This window comes from Sus scrofa, chromosome 14 (assembly GCF_000003025.6).
Source record: "Sus scrofa isolate TJ Tabasco breed Duroc chromosome 14, Sscrofa11.1, whole genome shotgun sequence".
Classification (NCBI taxonomy): Eukaryota; Metazoa; Chordata; class Mammalia; order Artiodactyla; family Suidae; genus Sus; species Sus scrofa.
In genome coordinates this window covers 133,618,598-133,633,408 of record NC_010456.5, presented here as the reverse complement: position 1 = coordinate 133,633,408, position 14,811 = coordinate 133,618,598, and the positions used below count along the sequence as shown (strand labels likewise).

The window sequence follows — 14,811 nt, the reverse complement described above, 5'->3', positions numbered from 1 at the left end:
TTTAAAAACATTTGATGGTTTAGGAGTTCCCGTCGTGGCGCAGTGGGAAATGAATGACTAGGAACCATGAGGTTGCGGGTTCGATCCCTGGCCTTGCTCAGTGGGTTAAGGATCCGGCGTTGCCGTGAGCTGTGGTGTAGGTTGCAGACGCAGCTCGGATCCAGCGTTGCTGTGGCTCTGGTGTAGGCCGGTGGCTACAGCTCCAATTAGATCCCTAGTCCGGGTTGAACCCCCATATGCCGCGGGAGCAGCCCTAAAAGGACAAAAAGACCAAAAAAAAAAAAATTGCTGGTTTAAAGGTGAAAATGGTCTCTTTGATGAGTAATGGAATTGAATGGTTTTTCATATTTTCTGTCTCTCTGAATTTTGTTTATTCATTCCCTTTACTCATCTCCCTTTGAGGTTAAGAACTATTCCTACATGTTTCTTTGAGAATCCCTCGCTTTTCTAGCGGTGGTGCTGGAGGAACAAGCCTCTGATCACCCCGCTTGGCTCAGGCACTTTGCACAGACGCTTGGCAGGGTCCTTTTCTCCGTTTCACATGTGGTTTGTATGCGCAGCTCTTTGGACACCACCGAGTTGCCTGCATCTCCGTGACCTCTGCATCAGATTGGCAAAAACAAAAATCCCTCAGATAGTTGTTTGACATGATTGATTATGTTTTTCTTCTTTTCTTTTTTAAAAATTAAATTAAATTAAATTATTTTAAAATTGTCATTTCCCCAATACAATTTTTTTTCTACCGTACAGCATGGGGACCCAGGTACACACATGTACACATTCTATTTCCGCACAGTATCATGCTCCGTCATAAGTGACTGGACATAGTTCCCAGTGCTGCACAGCGGGATCTCATTGCTCGATCACATTTTTCGTGTCTCATCTGGGGTCTTGGTTCACACAGACTCGGGCTTCCTGGGGAAGGTTAAAGGGCTCTAAAAACCGCTGCCTTTTCTGCGTTGTTTCATTTTTTCATGAGACTCTCCAGCCTATTATTACTATTATTATTATTTGTGGCTGACAAGATAGAGTGTTTCCTTGGAATCAGGTGTTTGTGCCAAAGCAGATACACAGGGGATACTTTTGCACACAGCTCTGGGTGAGGGGTTTGCAGGGGCCTCGGGAAAGATCTCCGCTTAGGCCATGCAAATGTTTGAATAGTGGCTTCTGAGTCAGGGGCACCTGTGCGAACCGGTTATTGATCACAGGAATGTGTTGAAGGGTCTGGTCTGTATTTGGCTCATTCATTCATTCAGCAAACATTCAGTAGCTGGGGATGCAAAGTAGGACCAGAAAGGCAAGGCTCCTGTCCTCATGGACTCTATGTTTCAGTGGGAGAGATAGATAATTAAGAAGTAAACTCTAAAGAGGGTGCTAGGCAGAAAATCTGGGTGGGTTACGCTTTAGATGAAGTGTTTGGAAAGAACTCTGGCTCTTTAGCCCACTGCCAAGAGTAGCAAAAGACCCATCAGGTAGGCGTATCTGTTGGCTGAAGACTTGTGAGGCCTCCGCCAGGGCCTGGGGAAAGAAATCGCTCACTGCCCACCTGTACTCAGTCTCTCCTTCCTTAATAGCAGAATCCCTGAGTTTTACCTGGGTACCCACTGCCCAGGTGAAAACTGGCCTTATGACTATGTTCTGGCCCAAGGGACCAAAGCAGGAGGGCTGTGTGCAACATCTGCTCATTGTCTGTAACGGAAGAGGGTGTACCCTTCTTTATCCGCCTCTTCCTTCCTTCTGGATAAGAGGAGACATAATGGCTGGAGCCCCAGCAGCCACCTTGGACCAAGAGGTAGACGTCTCATGCTGATGATGGCAGAGCAATGAGAGAAAAGGAGCCTGGGCCACTGACCTGGTGGAGAGTCATGATGGACCTAGATTGTCTACCTCCAATCTTAAAGAGATGTAGAAGGCTGTCTTGTTTAAGCTGTCATTACTGAGCAACCAAAGTGCCTTCTACACACACCCAAAGTGACCCTTAACTGACTTAAGCCCTGTAGTGACAGCCTTTCAAGGGCGGGGACATTGGCTTATTTTATAGTTACCTCCCCAAAGCTTCATGTGGTGAGGGTCGCTGAATGGTTGCTGCTGGGGGATCCACTGTCAAGGCTGGTCCCTTCTATTGCTGGCAATCGAGTGCCAGTGTTGGCAGGCAGCCTGACTGTGCCCTTCACTGTATGGACATTGTCACAGGGCTGCTTGAAGGTCCTTATGATTTGGCGGCTGGCTTCTCTTAGAGAGACTGGGCCAAAAAGCAAGGCAGAAGCATGACGTCTTCTGTGCTGTGGTCTCAGACCTTATCCTCTGCCATCTTCATAATATCCTATTCCACACGATTCAGAGGAGGTATCTACACCGGGTGTCCCTACCAGGAGGCTGGAATCACAGGAGGCCGTCTTGGATCCGGCCCCGTTTCATCCTCCGGACTCTTCCCCGTCCTAGGTGAGAGTGCCTCAGGGGTCTCTTTTCACCCTCAAGCTAAGAGAGTCTAAGCTGGAGGTGCCACCAGACGTGCAAGTTCCCTTGAGTCAGTGGGGTGGAGCTATCATTTAACAAAGAACCACCTTGGAGTTTAGCAGGGAAAGAGGCCATCTATGCCATACGGTGAGTGGTTTGTGTCCAAATTCCCCCCCTCCAACTTTTTTTTTTCTTTTCCATTATATTATTGTGGAAGATCCCAGGCTAGGTAGGAGTCAAATTAAACCTGCAGCTGCCAGCCTATACCACAGCCTCAGGAACGCCAGATCCGAGCTGTGCCTGTGACCTTTGCTGCAGATTTTGGTAATGCCTGATCCTTAACCCAACTGTGTGAGGCCAGGTATTGAACTCACTGATACTAGTCAGGTTCTTGACCCACTGAACCACAACAGGAACTCCTAAATCTCCCTTCTTATAGGGAGCTGAATATAGCATTCAGGGACCAGATCTCACTGAGGGAGGGAGCAAAAGAGATTCCAGCATTTGAGCTGAGCCATTGCTTAGGCTAATTAATGAGGGAAAAAAAGAATTCAGACAAAGATTCTTCAATTCTTCAGTGGGCTGGAGAAAGAGGCTCTTCCTTCCGGCCGGCCCTGTCTGCAGCAGAACCTGTCAGGGGGCCAGGGAATCAGTACAACGGACTTCTCCTAGGTACGGCCAGACTAATTAAAGTGACATATGGCCACTGACTTTAGCTGTGGGATCAGTGATGTGCAGAGGCAAACCCATACTGCCTGATGAGAGCCAACTGGCAAATTCCAGGGATTTGACAGCTGATTATTAAACACAATCACTATTAAGAATTAAGTCACATAGGAGTTCTCCTGTGGCTCAGTTGGTTAAGAACCGGACAGAGTGTCCATGAGGATGTGGGTTCCATCCCTGGCCTTGATCAGTGGGTTAAGGATCCAGCATTGCTGCAAGCTATGGCGTAGGTCACAGATACGGCTCGGATCCCGCGTTGCTATGCTGGGGTGTAGGTCTCAGCTGCAGCCCCAATTCGACCCCTAGTCTGGGAACTTCCATAGGCCATGGGTGCGGCCCCAAAAAGAAAGGAAAAAAGAGAACTACGCTTCATAAGCATAATTACATCCTATCAAAAGTCAAAACCTCTCCTGCTCATTATTTTACTCTGATGTATGTTTTGAGTTCATTTACGTCTCTTGTGTCTGCACGGTGAGAATTCTACGCCATGATGAGTTACTAGCCTCCCTTCCCAGCCCTGCTCCAGGGACCTCACCTTGGTACCTTGAAATTGACCACGGTGGCAGTGTTTACACCACAGACACTGGCGAATGCTACAAATCAATGATCTCCCACCCCCCCACCCAGTCGGTTGTTAAGCACCTGCCCACAGGCCATTGTGAGGGACCTGGTCTGGAAGGGACCTCTGGCCCTGCAGGTGGAGTTGTCCAGGGAAGAAGGGCACTTGGGGGGCAGTAACTTCTCTTGGGCTCTGGCCCCTGATCCACACTGACCTTTGGGTGGCCAGTGAGTGTCCTTGTCTCTCCGGACCTCAGGGGGAGCAGGGGGTCTCTGGGTTTTCTTCTGGCCCCGGAGTCTGCACAGGAGCAATAATTCTGAGAGACTTAATGATGCTCCTTTAACACACCCAGATGTCAGACATTCGCGGTTTTTCCGTCTCACGGTGTGTTATTAATTCTGGGCCCGGGCAGTGCTGAGGGCTTGAAGGTGATCTCCTGGTAGACGTTGGAGGTGTTCAGGAAAGGAAAATGAGCTGAATCAGATCAAAAGGCTAAGTCATTTCTGCATATTGACAGATACCGCAGAAAAAAGAAAACCCCAGAAGCTTTCTTGTAAGCCAATTACTAACTTCAGAATTGCACTGTCTAGACGATCTTTGCTGTCCCCAGCCCTGCCCCTTCCCTCCCAATCTTCTTCAGCTGGAAGACTGGACGACATCAGGAAGGAAGGGGTTAATCCGCCGCCGCCACAGGAATGGTTCTTTATTCTGCCTTTGGTGCCGCAGACCATTAAAATGTGCTATTTCGTGTATCACGGTCCATTTCCTGGATGTGCGGAGTATGGCAGTGGGCCTGGGACTGCGGCATTTTGCAAGCAACACTCCGATTCCCCAATGCCATAGATCACGCTGGGATGGGGACACGGCTGAACACAGGGTCAGGTGGCTGGAGACTGGAGCAGCCGCCTCTCCCTTAGATGTCACCCTTCCCCCCCCCAGAAACCTTGCTGGAGCCCAGGCAGGGCCTGGGGGTATAGAATCAGGAGACAGGTGGCCTTCCCTTCGGAGAGAGCTGTGGGGTCATTCATGCTGGAAGGGACCCTGGAGATCCCATTTTACAGATGAGGAAACTGGGGTGCACACCAGAGCCCCAGGGGTAAAACCAGGGCCTGGTTCCATGGCCCACTGGTCCGGGAGGAGAGGCATCTGGTCCACCGCGCAGGAAACAAGGCTGACGCTCTGTTAGTTTCTAGGCCTGGATCTGCTGGCTCCTTTTCCAAAGAACTCCAGAATGCAAAGCCAGCAGCACAAAAGTCTCCGTGGTTTCCAGTGCAATCTTTAATCCTTTCAATTAAAATTGCCAGGGACTCCTGGAAGGCCTGGGAAGCCATGCCAGAATTAGGGGAGGGAAAGACCTTCCAGGAGGGGCCCAGCCGTGGGGAGGGGGAGTGGCCCGGGTGAGAAGAGCTGGAGGAGCCTAGAGGGCTGGGTGCTGCTCCTGAGCCTGGGACCTGTGTGTGCAGCAGCAATAAACCTTCCTCTGATGGCAGCACTTGGCCAGTTGGAATCCATTGCCTCCAGGGCTGAGCATAGCCTGTGATGCTTCCTCACTGCCTGTCACGTCGTCCTGCCCTGCTCCCCTCCCCCAGGTCCCAGGCCCCAGGCCCCAGCCTCCACCTGGCCCCCAGTGGAGAGTGATCCCACCCCTTCCAGCTGCCACGGTTGGTCCCCCCAGGCCTTCTTCCCTTCTAGGATTTTCTAAACACAGTTGGATGGATCAGGTCCCTAGTCTGCTGAAAGTCCTCGCGGGCTCCTGGGGCCCAGAGTCAAGTTCACCAACTTTCCAAGCTCACTTGACCCTATGCACCTCCCCTGCATTACTCTCGTGGCTCCTTCCTCTGAGTCCACTCAGTTGGAAATCCTCTCCTTCCTCGGCTGTGTCAGGCGTCCTCACTCCCGGGCTCCTTTCTCTGCCGTTCCCTCTCCTTACCACACCCTTCCCGGCGTCTTTACTGGAATGAACGAACCAGTCCACCAAGACTGAGTTTTCTGCTTCTATAGCCTCAGCCTCCTCCGCTCTAGTCCCTCAGCACAGTCTGCCGTGTTCGGTTTGCTTTGGGGCTTCCTTCTGCTCTAGACCATGAACAACACGGGGACCAGGGCTGCGTCTGTAGTTGCTACTGTGAATAAATGTCAAGCTCAGGGCTTGGTGCAGAGCAGCCACTCGGCTGAGCTGATTTCAACCAGTGGGCACAAGCTAGAGGGGATGGACCTTTCTAGAACTTTCTAGAACTCACTAGAAAAGGTAGTGAGTTTTCTGTCACAGGGGATCTACTAGTAGAAATTAGAGGCTCCCTGGTCAGTTTACATATTAGAGTGGGGATGGAATTGGATGGCTAGTTAAAATGTGAAGATTCTGGAACATCTACCACTCTGGAGGTTGAAGAATGGGGAAAGGGTGGCACAATGCACAGGTAGCATTGGTTGGGGATGAAGTTGTTTGGGGAGTGAGGGCAGAATTAACTGGCCAGGGAGGAGGCTGGTGTCAGAGAGGAGGAAGATGGTGACTTACCTCCACCTGGCCGTGCCTGGGGGCTCCATTTAGGGCTATGTCTGGTACTGTGCTCAGAGCTTCACATGTATGTGCTGAGTTAGTCCTGGTGGTGGCCCTGCGAGACAGGCTCTGACATTTCACTCTTTTCATAGAGAAAGGACAGAGGTCCAGACTGGTTCCTCATGTCATCCAGCAGGTAGGAGGTAGAGCTGAGATGTGATGGGGATTGCCTGCATCCAGACCCTGGGCTCTTAGCTAAGACATTCCACCACCTTCCTGCATGTGGGAAATGCCTCCGTTGCTTGAAATGCTCCGCTGGGACCTCCCTTCCTTCAGACCCCTGTCTTCACTAGGCTGTGCCATCTCATGGACCTTCCCTGTCCCGCTCTGACCCTAGACCTCACCTTGGGTGCAGGGGGTCATTCTCTCTTATTAGCACCCACTCTTGATGCATCACCAGTCTCTCTCCTTCCCCAGAGGTACCCGTTGTCTTCGTCCACCCCATTGCTCTCTGCTCCGTGTCCACCACCAGGCTACACCTTCCGTCAGTATGAATCTAAGTGATGGTGATGAGAGGTGGGAGGATGGGGTAGGGTGGGGTTTGGGGGCTGATTCCTTTTTGGCGCAAAGAGTAACTTCCCAATAAGAGTCCCAGAGAGAAAAGAATGCTTTCCCCAAGCCCTGCTCAAAAAATACTCTTGGTCGAGAGAGGAATGGATTAAGACAATGTGGTACATATGGACAGTGGAATACTACTCAGCCATAAAAAAGAATGAAATGATGCCATTTGCAGCAGCATGGATGCAACTAGAGATTCTCAGACTAAGTGAAGTAAGTCAGGAAGAGAAAGACAAATACCGTATGCTATCACATACACGGAATCTAAAGTAAGGCACAAATGAACCGATCTACAGAACAGGAGTAGACTCACAGACATAGAGAACAGACGTGTGGTTGCCAAGAGGGAGGAAGTGGGATGGACTGGGAGTTTGGAGTTAGTAGATGCAAAATATTATGTTTAGAATGGATAAGCAATGAGGTCTTGCTGTACAGCACACAGAACTGTATTCAGTCTCAGGACAGACCGTGATGGAAGGTAACAGAAGAAAGGGAATGTATATATACGCATGACTGGGTCACTTTGCTGTACAGCAGAAATTGGCACGACATTGTCAATCAACTGTACTTTAAAAAAAATGAAAAAAGTATTTTTGCTAAGTGTATTAAGGGTTATAACGAAAACACACTGACATACTCACCCTGGGCTGAGCACTTCCTCTGCAGGATCTCACGCTGCCTTCGCATCACCCCATGAGGTAGGTTCCCCATCTCCTTACTTTGTAATCCCCATCTTACAGATGACAAAATTGAGGCCAAAGAGGTCAGGTTTCCCCGTGTCACTCAAACCTGGGGCCCTTCCGCTCCCAGACTTGCACACTGAACTCTCTTGGTCAACTGCCTTCTAGAGAAGCCTGTTAACGGCTAACGCGTACCCAGCCGTGGGCGACCCGGACAAATCTTGGCTGAGCAAGACATCTGCTTGGATGCCCCGTGCATCTCCGTCCTCCACTGTAGTACAACGTGCAGGAGGCAGCCGCTGGGAAAATGGAAAAATGATGAAGGCCCAAGAGAGGTGACCACTTGGATATCAGTCACTGGTTTGACGTTGTGCGGAGACTGGGCGAGAGCAGAAAGGCCTTTTGTGAGAGCTGTGTGCCGGGAGGTGGCAACAAGCCACGCACGGGATGGAGCGACGCCAAGGAAGGCGCTGAAACGCTGCCATCAGCCCGCGTGGGATCCCACTTAGCAGCCCCTCCGACCCTCCTGGATGTGGGAGATTTGATGGATATTTCCAACCCTGCTGCACCCACCTCCCCCGGAGCCCTAGACTGAACCACGAAAGGAGGAATTTGCCCTCTGATCCCGAGCCCCCTTTCTCAGGGACCCTGCTGCCCGGGCTTTATTTTTAGTAAGAGTATGAGATTAGGGGACTGATGAGATGGACTTCTCTTAAAGAACAGCGGGAGGAGAGGAGGGAGGTTTGGGAGGAGAAGCGGGGATGGGAGATGAACTGGCAGACACCACACACTGACAGCATCGGCTCCAGTGCTTTGAGCCTGGCTGTCTCCGGGCCATGCGAGCCCAGAATCCCAGAATCCCAGCTGGCAAGAGGCCCGAGGGAGCCTGGGGGCCTGGCCTTGACCAGCTCAGCCTCGCCCACTGTCCCCTCTTCCTCCCTGGCTTCTGAGATCAGCTGCGTTCATGGGGGTGGGGGGGTCCTTGTAAGGGGGTAGCCTTAGGGAAGGGCTGCTGGACAGGAGCTGTGGGAAAAGGAGTGCAGCTCCCCTCAGGCTGTGGCCTGGGAGGGAAGAACCTGGGTGGAAAAATACACTGACCCCTCTCTGCTCTGGCCCTCTGACCTCTGACCTCCAGTCTGTGCCTCTCACCGACCAAACCAAAGGCAAGGGGGCTTGGCTGACACGCACCACTGGGGTGAGCCTCCTGGGTGCAGAATGGGAGCGAGGCTGGGGAAATGTCCAGCCATGGGGTAACCGGTGGTCCTTGTGCCTGGCTTTACCCCCTTAGGTAAGGGACAGTTGGCTTACCCACCGTGGGTTTCCTAGGGAAAGCCATCATCATTCTACCCATCCACCTGTGCAAGCAGACCCAGCGTTCTGGAGAGCTTTGCTCAAAACAATTAAAATCTTCATTTCAGTGCTTAGAACCGCTGGGGCCAGCAGTGTTGTCTGGAAAAGGGCCCCCATGTCTTTCTACCCTCTGTCCCAGCCCAACCACACACCTGTTGGGTGGACCAGAAGCCCCCAGGAGCTCTGAGACCCTCCCCCAGGAGCTCTGAGACCCTCACCTCCGGCATTGCCTGGGAGCCCTGGGATTCTAGTTCCAGGAGGGGGGCTTGGAGAGGGAATTATTCCCATTAGCTGGTGTGGTAATTTTTACAGCTTCACTGAGGTATAATTGATAGACAACATTTTGTTAAGTCTAAGGTGTATTATGCATTGATTTTTGATAGGCTCGTATATTGCGAAATGATGGCTACTACAGCATTAGCTAACGCCTCCATTCCATCATGTAATTACCATTTCTTTTCCATGATGAGAATGTTTATGATCTGTCGCTCACCAACTTTCAAGTATTAATACAGTATCATTAAATATAACCTCCGTGCTGTATATTGGAGCCCTAGAACTTATTCCTCTTCTAACCGAAAGCTTGTAGCCTTTGATGAACACCTACCTGCTTCCCCAGCCCCTGGCCACCACGGATCTGCTGTTGCAATACATTCAGCTTACTTCCATTGCACATATATATGTGACACTTTGTGTGATTTATTTCACTGAGCAGAATGTGCTCAAGTTCTGTCTATATTGTTGCAAGTAACTGGATTCCCATCTTTGTCATGGCTGACTAATGTTCCATTGTATATATACACCACATCTTCTTTATCCATTCATCCACTAACAGACGGATGTTCCCATATCTTGGAGTTTTGGAGGGGTAGGTTGTATCCATATCTTGGCTGTTGCTAATAAGAGCTCAGTGACTACAGGGGTGCAGGTATCTCTTCAAGATCCTGTTTCCACGTCCTTTGGAGATATACCCAGTTGTGGCATTGCTGGATCAATGGTGGTTCTATTTTCCAATGTTTTGTGGAAGTTCCATTCCATGGTTTCGGTAGTGGCTGAACCAACTTCCATCCCCACCAGCAGTGCTCAAGGGTTCTCCTTTTCTCCATATCCTCACCATCCCTTGTTATCTGTTGTCTTTTTGATGATAGTCATCCAAGAAGTATGAGGTGATATTTCATCATGGTTGTGATTTTAATTTCTGGTGTGGTACTTTTTTGTGTGTGCAGGATTACATGCAATTGGGCCCCTGACTTTGAGTGACTCAAATTGTTTACATAGACAGAAGCCTGAAAACAATATTTACCAAGGGCCCCACAGCCTAGGGACAGTCCTGCCTGTCCTCTCGAGGTGCCCCTTCCTTGGGATCTAAAATCAGACCCCCTCGCTCCCGGGCAGACCCATTCATCCAATCAGCAGATCTTAGCCGTGGTGCCCTGGCAGGATGGGAGCTGTCCCCTGCTAGTTGGGTCCACAGATGTGACTGACATTATAGAAGCATCGGAGATCCTCAGCAGGGCACCCACAAGGACATGATCCGAAAAATCCAACCAGACTCTCCTTCCAAGTGCGTGGCTAGGTCTGCGGGAGAAGGTTCGCGCCTCCCATGCCTGACTTCCCTGCCCATGCTTACTGGGACCCCGGCACAGTTCTCGGATGTTCCAATATTCCAAGCCATTTCACAAATCATTTACCAACAAGAAATGAATACATCCATTAACCTTCTAGGACTCCTGGAGAGATTTTTTTTTTTTTTTTTTTTTTTTAAGATAAGGAAGAGCCAAGAACACGGCTAATATTTAAATAGCTGTCTTTCCCAGTCTCATCTGCTGGTAGGAGGACAAGCTGTTCTGATCTTTCTGGAGGGCAATTTGGCAACGCTTGCTGAAGCCTTTAAAACGTACTTACCCTCTGACCCAGCAATTTTATTTCTAGGAATTTACCCGAAAAAGATTTCAAAATATGTTCAGAGATAGACCTATGACGACCTTTGTTTGATCGTGGTTTAGAATAGTGAGACGGTTTAAAAACCATATGGAAAGCCAACAATTGGGAGTGGGTTATCTACGTTGTGAGCATGCGTACAGTGGAGACCTATCCCATCACGGATAATGCTCTTGCAAGAGGACAACTAGTGATATGGACAAGTGTTTATGATGCATTTTATGTTTCTATAAACAGGTAAAACAGATTGGTCAGTAGTATCTCAGTTTTATTTTTTAAAAAAATCTATGTCTAAGTATGAAAAAAAGATGAGAAAGCTACATGTCAAAATGTAACAGTAGGGGAGTTCCCTAGTGGCCTAGTGGTTAAGGATGTGGCATTGACACTGCTGTGGCTCTGGTTACTGCTAGGGTGTGGGTATGATCCCTGACCCAGGAACTTCTGCATGCTGTGGGGGCAGCTGAAAGACATATAACAGTGAGATTGTATTTCTTTACCTTAATTTTAACATTTCAATGATTACTATGCATTATGCATGCGATCTTTTGAAAGCAGTGAAAAATTGTGCTTCTGATGACGTTAGTGATTCCCCATAGGTGAGCCCATCTGAACTGCCTCTTTGCTGAGATGGCTTGAAAAATCAATCATTGCTGGGGCTGCTGGAAACACCTCTGCCTACCAGACCTGTAGGGCTGGAGCAGGATGTGTGACCTCTACCAGGAGAGCCAGGCCCTTCCAGGAGCGGTGGGGAGCAGACTGGGAGGGGCTGCCTGCAGAACTGGGCACATCAAGGCGACTGCATGCAGGATGCTTTGCCGGAAGGGCGGGGTTTCGAGGCGCAGCTGCAGACAAGTGTCTTCCAAGGGACGCGTCTAGACCCTTTAACTCTGTAGTGGCTTCCTCTTCTAGTGGGTTCCCCCCTTTAGCGTGACTCACATGGAGCCCAATCTGTGGCAACAACTCTCTGGCTTTATTTAGGTCTTGGGCAGAGCCCCCTTCCTCCAGGAAAAGCAGGTCCAGTCCTGGGTTAGAAGCACAGAGACTCCCACCCTTGGCTCTTTCTCCAGCCTTCCTGCTGCAGTTGACTGGCTACCTCTAGACTGAGTTGAGTGAGAGAAAAATTCCTCCCTGTTTTCTAAGCCACTACTGGCTGGATTTTTCTTGCAGCTGAATTCAAGTTGAACTGGCTGCATGGCTTTGAGCCAGGTACTGCATCGCCTGAATGCAGCTTTCCTCTTTGTAAAATAGAAGTAAGTTCCCCTCTTATGGCGAAGATTAAATAACACAAACACATAAATAGCTCAGCACTCAGTAGGTGCTCAATAAATGTTCCTTATTGCCCGCAGACCATCATGGAGCTGTCGAGTTGGCACAGCGTGTGGGGAGTCGGCCCAGGAGTCCTTGGCAGGTGGACAGGATCTTCCTGACCTGTTGCCTGTGGAGGTGCCAGGACTGTTAGCGCCATGCCTCCTGGCCCCCGACTCTCCCTTTCAGCCCAATAGCCCTGCACGGGGAGATCTGTTCCGAGGTTAGCAGGGCTTCTGCCCACACAGTCTGGTGGACCAGAGGTGCAGACACGGGGTAAAGCTCTCATGCGTCTTACCTCCAAAGAGCCTTATTGCTCATAGATAGGAGTAAAAATGTAATGCCTAAGATTTACACTGCCCGCCCCCAACAACATCCTAACCACGAGTTATCGAAGAGGACACGCTCTTGGTGATAACACGTCTGTTTGACTTCCTCTGACAGCCGCTGCAGACTAAGCCATTTCCTCCTTTCATTGCAGCGAAGTCCCCTGATGGGCCTGGGAGCCGGCGTGCTGAGCTCTAAACTTGGAGCCAGAGCAGAATCATCCTTGCTCTGCTTCTCTGGACACTGGGGTGCTGGCGTTGAGAAAAGGAGCCAAGCCTGGCCTGTGACCAGCTGGATGCAGGCAGAGGGAGGCAGGCCTGCTCCCCACTGCCCTTGCTGCTGTGGCCACAGCAGCCGGCATCTAGGATTCACCCTCTGCTGGGGGTGCCGCCAGCTTGCCCCGAGATGAGCTGAATCCCAGTGATGCTGCCAAGGGTGTGAATAGAAGCCACAAGGGGCCCTCCTCCAGGGGGGCATGCGCATACCTGCACACCTGCCCGCAGGGGTCAGGCTATCCTGGGGGACAGAAAAGTGAAAGCAGCTCTGTAGTCACATGAAACTCAGACCATCCTAACCCCAACCCTTGCTAGCTGGTGGCTTTTTGAGTGAACTCACTCTGGGCCTTGGTTTCCACATCTGCAAAATGGGGATGGTTTTTCTTTTTTTGGTCTTTTTAGGGCCACACCTGTTGCATATGGAGGTTCCCAGGCTAGGGGTTGAATCAGAGCTGCAGCTGCCAGTCTACACCACAGCCATAGCAATGCCAGATCTGAGCTGCATCTGAGACCTACACCATAGCTCATGGCAACGCTGGATCCTTAACCCACTGGGCGAGGCCAGGAATGGAACCCGTGTCCTCGTGGATACTAGTCAGATTTGTTCCCGCTGCGCCACGACGGGAACTCCACAATGGGGGTGGTTTGATTCTGTGAAACGGTGCTCACAGGAGCACTGCTGCTGTGATTAGATGGCCGTATATGTTGGCATGAGTGAGACCCCCAAAAGACGGGTAGACCCTGCCTGCGTGCACGGGAAGTGGGTGCCAGAGGTCAGTCACAGGGGAATTCAAAAGGGGCTAGACACTGGGTGTGCACTCCATGTGTCTGAAAACTAAAGGGAACAGGGAGTGCACATCAGGAGAATTTTCAAGCCGAGTATCCCGGGTGGGTGGGTGTCATGGGCTGGGGGGCAGAGGATACCAGGCTGGATGGAAGGGGACAGGGCCTGGGTCAGGGGGCTGTGATGCATCACCATGGCTTTAGCCCTCAGTCCATGGGGAGGGGACAGAAGGCAGGCACACTATGGGAGTTCCCATTGTGGCTCAGCAAGTTACAAACCCAACTAGTATCCATGAGGATGAGGGTTCAATTCCTGGCCTCGCTCAGGGGGTTAAGGATCCGACGTTGCCGTGAGCCGTGGTGTAGGTCGCAGACACAGCTTGGATCCTGCATTACTGTGGCTGTGGTGTAGGCCAGCAGCTGTAGCTCTGATTTGACCCTTAGCCTGGAAATTTCCATATGCCCCAGGTGAGGCCCTAAAAAGGAAAAAAAAAAAAAAAAAAAAAAAGAAAGAAAGAAAGCAGGCATCACACCTCCTTGGACCACCCTGAAGAATGCCCTTGCCAGCATCCTCCAGTCCCAGGATCCCCTCCCAGGGGAATGACTCATCAGACCCCCCAGGCAGGCTCTGGAAAATTCTTAGGTTGATTCAGGCCACCTGGACCTCACTGTGGGTGGGGCAGGGAGTGGAAAGAAGGCACAGACTCCAGACCGTGAGGAGAGGCAAGGCTTCCCTGGCCTGGGTGAAGGCTCTGGGGTCCTCTGGGCGATGGGGTAGCAGAGGCATTCTTGGGTGTCAGGGGACAGTGGAAGGCTGCTCTGCTTCTCTAGGGCCAGGCAGGCTTCTACAAGATGGGGAAGCACAAGGAGAAATTGGACTGGGAGTTCCCGTCGTGGCTCAGTGGGTTACAAACCTGACTACTATCCAAGAGTATGCGGGTTCCATTCCTGGCCTCGCTCAGTGGGTTAAGGATCCAGCATTGCTGTGAGCTGTGGTGTAGGTCACAGACTGCCCAGATCTGGCGTTGCTGTGGTGTAGGCTGGTAGCTGTAGCTCTGATACAACTCCTAGCCTGGGAACTTCCATATGCCTTGGGAGCGGCCCTAAAAACCAAAAATAAATAAATAAATAAATAAATAAATAAAAGGGGGGGATGTGAAAATTGGACTGAAATGCAAAGCCATGGCTGTAAATCAGAGAGTCACAGGCAGAGTCCCCTCCCGGGAAGCCTCTGAGCAGCTGCTGTGAATGCTGCTCCTCCAGCCTGAGCCGCAGCGAGCCCACCCCGGCCTCCTG

General features: G+C 50.9%; 1 long non-coding RNA gene across 1 annotated transcript; it reads right to left on the bottom strand.

Annotated features, from left to right (window-relative positions):
* Positions 251-8,022, bottom strand: LOC110256802. The gene is made up of 3 exons (XR_002338817.1): positions 7,496-8,022; positions 3,957-4,216; positions 251-600 (listed from the first exon to the last, which is right to left on the bottom strand). It is a non-coding gene; the product is annotated as an uncharacterized LOC110256802 (long non-coding RNA).